Source organism: Apteryx mantelli, chromosome 3 (assembly GCF_036417845.1).
Source record: "Apteryx mantelli isolate bAptMan1 chromosome 3, bAptMan1.hap1, whole genome shotgun sequence".
NCBI lineage: Eukaryota > Metazoa > Chordata > Aves > Apterygiformes > Apterygidae > Apteryx > Apteryx mantelli.
The window spans coordinates 108846464-108860037 of NC_089980.1; the positions used below are offsets into that span (position 1 = coordinate 108846464).

The 13574-nt window shown below is 37.5% G+C and overlaps 1 protein-coding gene across 1 annotated transcript in view; it reads left to right on the forward strand.

The window, feature by feature from the left end:
• EYS (eyes shut homolog) overlaps positions 1-13574 on the forward strand; it is a 956188-nt gene that overhangs the window by 3663 nt on the left and 938951 nt on the right. The gene's annotated exons all lie outside the window — the stretch shown is intronic.

Sequence of the window (13574 nt, forward strand, 5' to 3'; positions counted from 1 at the left end):
GGATAGCAGCCAAACTTAAAATATTGTTCATTCTTATGCTTCACAGAAGAGATCTACTGTGTTGCTATAAGAGAAGTAGTAATGGTTAGAAGGACATTCTTTAAGAATGAGCTAAGTATAAAGCGAACATTTGAATATCCAAGGACAGTGAAAATTCTAAAATTTTCTTGTCAGTTATCCCTGACAAGCACAGTATATAAATAAGTCATTACATTGAGATACAGAGTTAAAAGAGGAAAAAAGGCACGGGGAGTAAGAGGGATACAAGTGTCAATTTTTGTTTTCTTAATGAAAGACAGAACATTCTTGTTGACATTTTAGTTGAGTCTATGTAGAATTATATTTTAAAAAATTGGGATAGACATGCTTAATTCTAAATTCCCAGTAACTCTTTTCTATATTCTTCTCCCCCTCCTCTCTTTCCTCCCTGGAAAGAGCATCAAGGTCAGCCCCTTTCTGAGAAAACTGAAGAAAACCCTCTATTTCCAAAGAAAAAAAGTCCACTAGTAAAATTCTCTAGGACTAGCTTTTTCTCCATGCATAGTCGCTATTTTCTTAGCATACCTACTTTTTTGTCTTTTGTCCAAACTGTACTGACACATTGCCTTTGACCATTTTGGCCTAATGGGGTCGGGGGTGGCAGGGAGAACACCCTTCCAGATACAGAAAACCTGAACCCACAGTGACATGAAAATGGTTCGGTACACTCAATACTGGTGAGGGGGGCATGGCAGCAGTCATTGCAGTGTAGTCTCCAGGCATCTGGTAAGAACATTAATTTACACTGAGGAAAGGAGACTGTGAGTGAGAATTAGCTCCCTGTTTCTTCTCTAGCTGACTTAGAGGAAACGGAGAATCCTTTCTTGTGCCTGAGAGTAGTACCACGGGAGGAAAAGGTAGACTCTCAGGAATTTACCTCTTTTTACTGCTCTCATAAAATTTACCTCAGCTCCTGCTGTAACAGGGAAGTATGTCAGTTTCTTGCATCAGGACTGATTGACTAACACACAGTAGGGTTTTGCAATTACTTTCTGACTGAATGTGGTTATTTTAAGTCTACATTTCTTCCTGTGATCCTGTGCAAAACTGTCTGCCAATATTAAGGAAATTTCAAGAATAAAAAAAAAGTTGTTTATAAAAACTTATATTTTTCAATTGTTATTCCATTGTAACTGTATTGTATTCTCAGTCAAGATGAGTTGTGTAATTCTCAATCTTGTATCTAGAATGCTATTTTAAGTGTGGGAAGTTGACAGCAAATTCAAAGCATTCCCTTCTTTTGATGATCCAATTGGTGCATAGAAAACAAAAACATAATGCCAAGATTGTGCAAATTATATTTAAGATTTGATAAACTTTGGCATACTTTTTCCCAAAATGAGCTAAGAGACTGGTAGTTACTAGTTTACAAGATTTGAATGAAAATATGAAATATTCTGGTCACTGCAAATTGATGAGACATAAATGAAAATATAATAAAATTATATATTATTTACATGTATTCATTAATTTATTTATGTTTATGGTTTTTTTTAATTAGGATAAGTAAAGGTTACTTCATTAATATTGTTGTATTCATTATGACAGAATGTCCTGTTGGACTGACGATGTATACATTCGTATCAGTTATGGTTTTTCACTCTTTATTTGTTGCTTAGTTCATTAACTGATCTCTCAAGTCTTTCTTCACTGTTTCCTACAACAAAATCTTTAATATATCTCAACAACAAACAGTTAATATTATGCATGTTGTTATTTTTATGACTGAATACTCCTATTCATGTGAAAATTTGCACCCATCTCCAAGAAAGGCCAAAAGAACAATCCAGGGAACTGCAGGCCTACCAGCTTCCCTTCAGTCCCTGAGAAAATCATGGAGTAAGTTCTTTTGGAGCACCTTTCTGGCACAATAAGAAAAAAGTGACTGGGAACAGTCAGCATGGATTTACCAAGGGTAAATAACGTCTGACCAACCTGGTTAATTTCTACGATAAAATAACTGGATTTGTGGACAAGGTGAGAGGAGTGGATATCATTAACTTCAGCAAGGCTTTTGACACAGCTTCCCACAATATTCTTGTATGCAAGCTAGGATGTTACATGTTGGATGGGTGGACAGCTAAATGGGTAAAGAACTGGTTAGATGATTGGGCTCCGCGGATAGCGGATACTGAGTCATGCTCTACCTGGAGGCCAGTAACAAACAGGTTACTGCAGAAGCCTGTTCTGGAACCTGTCCTGTTTAACATCTTTTAAATGACTTGGAAGAGGTGATGGAGTGCTTCTCCATAAAGCTTGCAGATGACAGCAAACTGGGGAGGAGCAGTCAATACACTTGAGTGCAGGATTTTCACCCAGAAAGACCTGCACAGACTGGAGGAATGGGCTAACAGGTACATTATGAAATTCAGCAAAGACAAACGTGAAGTCCTGTACCTGGGAAGGAAGAACCGCTGACAACAGTATAGGTTGGCAAGTGACTGGCTGGGGAACAGCTCTGCTAAGTATGACTTGGGGGTCCTGGTGGGCAGTGCGCTGAACATGTGCCAGTTGTGTGCCCTGGCAGCAAAGCAAGCCTATCATGGGCAGTACTAACAGAAGCACAGCCAGCAGAGCTGGAGCATCCCCCTTTACTGAGCACTCTGCAGACTGCATCTAGAATACTGTGCCCAATTTTGGTCCCCCCAAAACATTGACAAACTGAGGCGAGTACGGAGGTTGCCACCAGGATGGTCAAGGGCTGGAGCATGTGTTGGAGCATATGCCTTATGAGGAGAGGCTGAGGGAACTGGACCTGTTTTCTGTGAAGAAGAGAAAGCTTTGGGGGGACCTAACAGCAGCCTTTCAACACCTATGAGGTTATCGTGACAGAGCCACAGTGGTGCATGGTGGGAGGACAAGAGACAACACGGAGTTAATGGATATGTAGTTAATGGATAATGGATATAAGGAGAAACTTTTTCACCATGAGGACAGCCAAGCATTAGAATACGTTGTCCAGAGGTTCTGCAGTCTCCATCCTTGGAGGTTTTTAAGAGCAGACTGGATAAAGCTCTGAGCAGCCTGGTCTGACCCCATAGCTGACCCTGCTTTGAGCAAGAGGTTGTACTAGAGACTTCCTCAGGTCCATTTCAATCTGAATTATTCTATGAGCCTATGACTCTAATAGATTATTCACTCTTTATGACTAAATGTTATTTGTCACAGTTAGAAAATGCTAGATAACAGAAATGATACCATTTAACTCAGTCAGTCACAAACTACAAAAAATATTAACTCTGAGTTTATTAAATCATGAACAAATTTTTGACAAAAACCTGATCTACTGCTATTCACATAACTAGTACACCTTTTGTAATTAGGATATTTACAAGGGAACTCATGAACAGCAACAACAAAGAGATTGACAGATTATTTATTCAATATGAAAACTTTGGTCATCTCTATCTGTCCTTCTCTATGCTGTTAAAAAAGAACATTTCAGAAACTGAAATTCTGATGTATTTTGTGATCCTGTTCTGAAGATGCACTGCAAATTAATGTGATTCAATCACAGCCTACAGAAATAGCAGTATCTGAGATATCTCTGTAATGGTAATGCTTAGTTTGCTAACCACATGCGGTGTTTGATAGATTGAGAGCAGTAGTTTTCCATTTGAATGTTTTGTTGAATCTGGAGGGGGCAGGGCAGGTAGAAGAGGGTTCCTCCTTAGTGGGCAGGCAATAGGTAAGAAAAATGGCTAAAGAAGAACACCCTTCTGTTGAGCACTTGAGGCTGTTGGGCTTTTCACATTCTTGCAAGGCAGACCTATATTTCCTGCCTTCCCCAATGGTCCAGTTAGCCTCTTTACAGGCCATGATGAGTTCCCATCAGATTTCCTCTCCTGTGGGACAAGAGAGAGTGTGATTAAGAATAAGGTGTTTTTGCTGGGAGCCACCTTGCTAGAGCTTCTGTCATCTAGGTGCTTAAATTTAAAATGGTCTGTTTGCTTAATCAATGAATTACAGTCCAATACTTTGAAAAAGGTCATAATTGTAAAAGGACCACACTATACATATACATATACATATACATATACATATATATATATATATGGAGCCAAGAATTTATTGTTTGTCCAGTTAATGTTTTGACAGCCTAATAGGCCATTTTATCTAATACTAAGACTCATAGTCCAAATACTCCTACGGTTATTATACAAAAAATACCTCTTCTTAATATCTACCCTTAGTTAGGTATTATGCTCAAATTTCCAGTGCTCCTCTGAGTCATAAGGTCAACAGTTTCTGTCTTCCTCAGAGAAAGGGAGCAAGACTTACAACCACTCGCCAGCACCTCTAGGTCTTCACCGGGGTGGTGTGATGTTGCGGGGGGGGGGGGCGGTTTTTCCCCCTCAGTCTTGGGTGCATCTCAGGCTATTTTTATATGGTTTTGTATCATTATCTGCTCCCCTCTGGGGGGGGGGGGGGGGCTGCCAGCGGCAGTGTGACAGCGGCCCCGCCCCGCCCCGCGCACACAAAGGGCTATTGTTTGCCAGGCAGTGACTGCCGGGGGTGTCACCCCCTCCCCAGAGGGGCCCGGCCCGGCCCGGCCCGGCGCTGGCGCTGGCGCTGGCGCTGGAGCAGGGCAGCAGCAGCCCCGGGGCCCCGGCGCAGGCGCTCAAACCAGCCAGACAAGTCCTGAGCCCCGGCACGGCCACGGCCACAGCAGCACAAAGGTCGGCTGAAGAGATATTCCTGCTTTATGGAGTTTGGTTTTTAGTGTTTCTTTTTCTTTGGAGGAGGAGGGGGAGGAAATGGGGACATGGGGAGGGGAAAGGAAGAGGGCAATTAGAGATTATGTCTTTCCAGGATATTTGTCTCATCTGTTCCTTTCAAATTGGCTGGCAACGGTTCAATGGAGCAGTTTGTCAAGGCTGACGGTTTACTCAGAAGCAGAGAGAAAGCTTAGACTGTGAGGAGGATGATCTTTAGTTTTAAAAACACCCTGACAATTTTCCCCTGATTGCTCTTTAATGCTACTAGAATGGCAAAAGGATGGTCAAGTCTTTTGGACGTTTTTGTGAACGATGCCAAAATGGGCGTAGTTCTTTTAGTGTTAGGGTTAAGAGAGAAAATTCGTGCTCTGTATGCCTGTAGCTGTTGTCACATTTGAATTTTTAATGAAGTTTTGATGTTGTTTAATCACATTACTATGTGTACCTTTCATGCTTGTTTCAGATGTACTGTAAATTCTGTAACAGCATGTCCAGAATAAGAGTTTGTATCTCTCCCATGTCTCAAATATTTATTCAAATATTCATTTTCAATATAAAATACTTTATAAAGAGTTCAAACTGAATTTTTTCTTCACTCTTTCTACAGCTTCCTTTAAAATTATTTTTATCTTTTTTCAAACAATTAAGAAATTTCAAAGTTAGGGTGTTAGTCTTCCTCAGTATCCTTGTTATCTTTCACCTCTGCCATAAACTATTCTTCTGTAGAAACTTTATTCCACTCCACTTGCACCATGGTCTACAGGTAATACTTGTCCTCACTTTCTGTGTGTCCAAGTGAAGCAACTTACTGACAGGGGAAACTGATCTGATGATGAAGAGACTCAGCTCTTCTCCAGACTGCATTCCTACTCCACGCCAGGGGCCATAACACGTCAGTCACATATGACCCAGGAATGAAATAAAAATGGGAAGTCTGTCTCCCTGTTCCCTGATCTAACTGCTATACATGCTTCTTTAGTATTTGTTTTTAACTCAGATGGTTAAATAGGGAGTTCGCAACATCTCTTTCATACTGTGTTTAATTTGGGTACCTTAATCAGGACCCTAAGTTTTCAAGGGATGATGGTGTTCCCAGATGGTGATTCGGGGAGCTGAGTCCATCCACTTCAGCTACTAGGGAGCCTTTGAGTTCAAGAGCTAAGTTAAATCCTTAAGGTTAGATGCTGAGAATACATGACAGTGCTTTTCATATTTTATTGAGGTTAAAGCAGTTTAGATAATTCTAATGCAAATAGCTATAACTGACTATACAAACATGATATAGATCAATCTGCCTTATCTAATAATAAAGATATATATATAATAAAGATCTATTGAAGCTACACCAAATGACATGACTTAGTTTATCTGATCTAGTAGATTTTAGTTTTCTTAAATGTACTTTCCTGGGACAATTTTATTGCACACTTCAATAATCTATTTTTTAAAACTTCCTATGAGTTTTGATAATCTTCCTACATCGTACAGTGCTTTTTACCTTTAATAGTAGAATGCCATCATTGATTAATAAATCAGTTTCAGTAGAATGAGTGTATCTCTGATAGTACTGCCTGACAGACAAGTATAATTACTCTGGGATAACACAGACATGTATGCTTCCTGTATTTAATGTTGATTACTGAACAGAATAGCTTCAATTGCTGAGCAGCTCAATGATCCTGTGGTCTCTATAAAGGACTTAGCTAACTTGCACTCAAGTTTCTTTATTATTATTGTTATGTCATGACAATTCCAGTAACCTTTCCCAGGCTTAAATGTAAATCAAGACCTTGGAGAGTAAACTCTACATTTCACTGGCATACTAATCCAATATGCCAACTCGTAAGCCTTTATCAAAATGAATTGTAACAAATTATTTTAAAAAAAGGGGAAGATTACTGGCCATGAGATGAATAACAATACTTGCTTCTACAATAAAAATGGAAATTGCCTTATAATAAGAGAAGTAAGACTGTCAGCTCTAAAATAACTCTGAAATAGATGGCAATGTGCAAACATTTGTGGGTGCTGTACAGATTTTGAGTATTTTGCTTATTATACTCTTCAGGGATGTATGCTTAAGCCGTGATAAGTGAATAGTTTGGTTGATGAAATCCAAAGTAGAATACTAAAAGATGGTTTAATTCAGAAAATGTTTTTTCCTGGTCTTTTCTCTTCAGTTCTGCAAAAGCATGTTGTTTGTCAGTACTGGCACCAACCTCATCTTAAAAATACGGATGAAAAAAAGTTCATTTATAGGAAGTGACTTAATAACAGTTTTATTTTGAAGTAAAAATAGGAAAATTATTTTTTAATTATTGTCTCAAAATTCATTAAAAGCCAAGATCTGGATGTACTTGGAGAATATGTTAGTGTCCATAGAATGCATCATCACTTAGCAGTTATTTACTATGAAGCCAGATATATGATCACCTATGTTACTTAGAATAACTATGAGATAGTGTGGTTCAGGATAAAGTAAAGTCCTTTTCCTAAATTACTTTCTTCAAATGAATATTTTTCTAAAATATTCTTCTTCAGAAAAGGTTGTTTTTCTTTTCCTACATGATTGTTAATATAATACTCCACAATGAATTTTGACTGAAGATTTTTTTTTGATTACTTCTATTTTAAATTAAGTCTATTTATTTTTAAGTTTGGGTTTTGTAATATTTGGAGAAACAATGCAATTCTTGCTGAAATTTAACTAAATTAAATCACTAGAGCAATTACGCTATACACTTTAAATGAATGGGTTCATTGTGAGGTTACAGAACTCCCACCATATTAAGTATTAAAATTCTTTATTCTAACTTGAAAAACTCCCTTTGTTTACAGATTACTTGACCGTCTTGTGCAGAAATGAGATTATATATGAAAATAAAACAAGGTGTTATCAGACTACAAATTGGAGTAAAGATATTTCCAGTCTCCTCACAAACAGAATATCTCTCCACACTTCAGATACTCACCCTTCACTAGAGATGTTCCCTAATAATTCTTAAATTACTTTCTATTGCTGTAATTTCTCTTCCTTTTTTTTTTATTTTTCACAATTCTTCAAGGAAAACAACAGAATGCCTGCACAGAGCCTTGCAAAAGGTAGTAAGAAAAAATGTTTTATTGTTACACATACTATCAGTTAAGAAATACTGATCGCACTAAGCATGGAATTAGAAGTAATCTGTAAAAGACATTAAAGCATAAAGTGACTGAAAGTCTAATTTATAAATGTCCATGGCAGTGAAAAACCCAAATTTTTCTGTTCTCTTTATGACCTCTGTTTGCTGGTTATCTCCAGACTCCTTCTGTGATCTGAAAAAACACAGGCTTTTTCCACTCAGTCAGGAGTCTGTTAGCATTACATTTATTTGAAGCACAGAAAGCAAAGAGTGCAACTACCTGTTGTATGCTATAGAAGGACATTCCTGCCTCTTTTTTTTCGCATTTAAGTTCTTTCCATCATCTGAAGATGGTTCTGAGAAAATGATCTTCTTTGGATACAAATAAACAAGTAATCGAAGTAGCAACCCAAAGACGGAATGTGCTTTGGCATATCATTTGCCTACAGAACATTTGAACATAATGTCCAGTGTGTGAGAATATATTTGCAATAAACAATTTGCCAGCTTATATGTTGCATCCAACAACATTAGGGTTAGGGTTAGTTTCAGGAGAAAGAGAAAGCCTAAACTGCAGTTTTAGTGGTGCTGCACTGTGCAGTGTTGAAAGGAAGAACCAGGCTGCAAAAAAAATGTCCCAAGAGGTTCTTAATCCAGGAACTCTCTCAAGGGCTTGTGCTAAAACCAAACCTATGGTTAGGGCTGGGGTTAGGATTAGGGTTCAGAGAAATAGAAAGCCTTGACCTAGAGTTGTGGCAGGACCACAGAGAGGCTGAAGAAGGAAGAGGCAGGCTGCCACATCAATTCTCCCTTGAGAACTTGTCCACCACTTGACTAAGCCTAGACTTAGGGTTAGGGTTCAGTTTAAGGTTAGGTTTAGGTTTTGGAGAGAGAGCAGCTCAGAGATACAGTGGGGCTGCCCTGAGAATATGTTCATCTGGGCAATGTCGGTGGTCTAGGGTCACAAGATCACAATGTGACTACAAACTGCCCTTGCAATAAACTCATTAAATGCACTTTCTTCATCATAAGTGAGATTCCTTTAAATACTGAATAATATTTAATGAATAGTATAAGATCCTGTTAAGTTCCAGTCAAGATACTGATCCTCTGTTTTTATCTGCAATAGTGTATCTTATATATTGTATTTACAATCATTTATTCAAAGTGGTGTACTGGGACATTATTGCTTACCTTTAGAATCAACAGTAATAAGGAATAAACCTTATTAATGTAGCACTTTTCTTTCCAATAGAATTCTTATGCCTTCTGTTGTAGAATTCATACTGTTCATCTATAGCATTACACATAACAGGTACTAGAATAATGTCCTCTGTATTGACAGGCAAATTATGTTACAAACAATAAAATATTTATACTTAAGTGAGAATGCTAAACCATGCAATGACCTCATGCTATCCTATGTCTGAAAAAGGTCTTTAAGTGCACCTAGGTTTAATTAATCATAGTTTCTAATGGATACACAAAATAATGCATGACTCTGAAGTATTTAATTCAAATTATTCATAGCTTTATTTGCTCATTATAAAATTACTATATAATGACATAGGGATATTAGCATTCATAACTTCATCATTGGGGTTGAAAGTTATTTCATTTAGATTAGCTCAAAGAGCTAGCTAACGAGGGGGTTTTTGAACAAAGTTGAATGAAGAATGCAATAAAGGCACTTCTCGAGAAGGTGAGGTTGAGAGCTGTTACTATCAAATTTGGGAGTAGCAACTCTTTTTTTAATATTTTTATTTTAAAAAAGGATTTCTATTTGAAAATTAACAACTTCTGTAATGATATTTGTAACATAAAACTCTGATTTGCTGTAGTTAGGTAACTTGTGTCTCACATATATACATCTCTGATATATAATGGTATCAAATGCTCATGGGTGTTCCCTGGTTTGTGACACCAGCTGACTCTGTATTAAGTAACCAGAGATGGCAAGAGATCATCTTTTGAGAACTTGTGTTCTCAGATCCTCAGTTAGCAAAAGTGAGTCTCTTCAAGCATACTATTCAGGCATCATTAACAAACACTTTTAGCAGAATGGCTAAGCCTGTAAGCCCCTAATGTGGTCTCCCCAGTAAGACATACAGAACGTGTGGTTGATGACAACTTGGAGCTAGCATTGGTTTATGTCTCAGCTAGTCATCTACAAAGTTAAGATTCTTAAATTTAAGTGCCTACCTGCAGGTATTTACATATGAGCTAAATGTCCCAAGTTCCTATTCTATTCAGTGGCTATCTAGTCAATACAGTAAATGGAACTAAGAGAGTTAATCAACCAAGTGGCTCATGTTTACAGTCAGCTAAATCACTCTCCAAGATCCATTGACCTGTAGTGGCTAGTTCACAACTGAAAATAGTAGGAGTTTAAACACCACATGCATGCATAGTTCTACTTAAGCATATAGCTATAAAACCACCTGAATTTAGGGGTTTTAATCTAGAACTGAACTTGCCCCTAACATCCTTTTACAAAGCAACAAGTTTTGTTTCCTCTGAATAACTGATCTTATCCTAGACATTACCCTGATTATAATAAGTTTCTAGATATTGATATGTAGGCACTAACGCTGTGTATTAATGAAAACAAGAATATTTTTGTCACTCTTTCTTTCTTCATAAATACTATATTTAAATATCTAGAACATTAAATGAAAATAAGCTTTCATTTACACCTTTTTCCACATTTCAATATGGACCACTCACCCCCCCCACATAGCATTTCCATGTTATCCCTGTACAGATGTCTAAATATAAGCACTTCAATAGTCTGACATTACTGCAACTGTGGCTGAGATAATTCATAGTTTAATTTGTAATTGTATAGAAGTATGAATATTTAATAGTTTAATTTTGAAAGATGGACATCTTGAAAAAGGAAATATAATCTTTAAATATTTTTGTTCTAAGAATCTATTATAATGACAAATTAGCTGTTTCCCTTAATAAGAATTCATATGCTCTGTGCAGAGTTGTACAAAATTCTCCATACTAGCCTAAAATATATTTTTAGCTAAAAGCATCTTTCGAATTATAGGTTTAAAATTTCATTTTAAGTTTCCCAGTTGTAAATCACATTATACAGAAACATCCCCAAAACCCTTATATGCAAAATTACAAAAGATAATTTTTACTGAATTTCTGTAATCCCTGCCTCAAGAGAGGTAAATTTAAAATAGCAATAATGACAGATGGGATGTAATTTGCCCTCAAATACTAATTTTCTTATGTTAGCCTATCATTAGAGCTCTGTGAATCACAGACATATCAGTTGCAGAGTACAGGTATGGAGCAGAAGGGTCAGATTTATCCCTGGATCCAGCAACTCCCTCTCTCTCTGCCAGGCCTAAGATGGCGGATGCCTGTGAATAGCTTACAATTGGTAAGTCACTGGGAAATGGATCATAACAGTCCTGCATAACTAGAGAATATTGTCTGGGCCCTAAGTGCATAACTGGGGAAGAGCAGATTTGTGTCAGGACTCATGTCTACAGGGAAGTTCCCAGTAAGTAAAGGCTAGTAGGAAATTAAATATAGGATAACAGGCCAGGAAAGAACATGAAAATCTGTGTTCAATGCTGATTTACAAGATATGGAAGATTACATGGAAGACTGGTAAGAGAGAAACATACTGATATGGAAGAGGTCAGTAATATAGTTTAGAAAGAAAGCACAAAAGAGTTAGATATTACTGAGTACTCCAAGAAAGTAGGGCTTGGAGAAAATTCAGAAACAGTAAGGGATGAATGGCTTGTTACTAGGAATGATTGGTTTAGGGTTGAATGAACTAATTTAATATCAGAGCCTTAGAGTCTTGCAATAGTAACAAGAAATACCACTTTAAATACGTTCTGTGAACTGATGGTCCCTGCAAGTTTGGCAGCATTGTAAGGTGGGCTGATTGTAAAGAAGTTTGGGTCATAGTGTGTTTGGATGTTTGTTATAGTCCTCCAGGAACAACAGAACTGAGCAAAAAACTTGAGTATTTATCTATTTCCCTAATTCAGCCCAAGACAAGTATGATGTGAGTTTACTGTGGTCTTGTGACCCCACCCACCGCTTGTATTAAAAACAAAAGTGGATGATTCTATGCATCATGCTTCCTCTTAGTCCAATGAGCTTTGTGTAGTCCAGTAACAAACCTCATTTTCATCTCCCCTCTTCTCTACCTATGGACACTTATTTTTTGAACTACTTATAGCCTCTTGTCCCCAAGGAATAGCACCCCATTGCCAGGTTTGCCAGTTTCATCAGTCACAGACTTTTTCAGCCCTCCATCCTCCAGACATATTCAGAAACCATTTCTCTCAAATAATACATCCATCCCTTTGCTAATCTTATTAGATTTGTGTAGGCTAGCAATAAACACTGCAATGTGGTTGGTTTGAGGAACTAATAACTTGAAGGCGAGAGCTCAGCCAGGGTCCTGCAAGCTTGGCAGTACTAGAGAGAGAGCTCTGAGACCACCAGAAGTGAATGGCCTATCCTGATATTGATTAGGATTTGGTCTATCAATAAGATGCCATTCATGTTAGGGTAAAGGGATTCACTAGTTAATCAGTTTAATTAAATACTGAATTCTTCCTTGCTGGAATTGCTGTTAACAAGACTAATACCATGAAGGATTGTTATACTATTAAATGATATGCTATGCTATTATATATTATAGTTATATTATATTTATTTTTATTAAGAGTTGTCACTGAGTTAACATTCTTGGACGCTTGGACTATCCACACTAATTTTATCATAGTTGCTAGAATGGTTTTAACCTTGACTAGTCTCACTTTCCCTAAATATTCTGGGCATGGTTGAGAGTAAGCCAGAGACTACTCCCAGTAGGAACTCTGGCTGCTTTGGAGGCTAATAGAGTTTAATATAATGGATGTAGACATTTTGTACCAATGGGGCCAGTATCAGAGTATGGTCCTAAACAATTCTAATATTAGTACAGAAACAGTAAATGAATCTCATGGTTTACTACTAGCTCTGGGATCATGGACTATTGATACAGCTAAATGTTAGGGTAAGACTACAGAATAAAGGATCAGTTTTACTGAAGGATTCTGCAAATCTTATACTATGATAAGGTATTGAACCATGTCCAGGAAGGACAAGTCTAACAGTAACTTTGGGGGTGGGCAGAGAGGCACAAGACTATGGTTAAAGCTAGAGTTACAGCTGCTTTAGTTTAGTTTTTTAAAAAAGGAAGCTGAAGGTGTAGTTTCAATGCTGGATTTTTCAAGCCCTGAGAGATAGGAATTGGACTGCTAAGCAGCTGGACAGGAAATGTTTATGATTTATTTTGGTAGAAGGATCCCAAGCTATTGTTAAATGCATTACTGAGGTAGAAATGGGTTGAAGATTATGATTCTAAAAGATATAAATCCATCAACTGTACTTGAAATTTTTTTGCCAGACTTTCTAAATTAATGAGGAAAAACTAGGTTTTCAGTCTTCCCATCCTAACTTTATATCTCAGATCTCACTGAGAATTACAGAAATAGCTGAAATTAAATATTAAGTATAAAACAGTGGCCCCTATGCAGCTCCTCAGCAGTCCCTATGCCTACTATCCTAGGCCTGTGAGATCCTAATAAAACATTCCTCTTAAAGTATCTGATTTCTCTATGTAATAACAATAAAGCCAGGGGCCTTTGAAGGCTCCAGATGA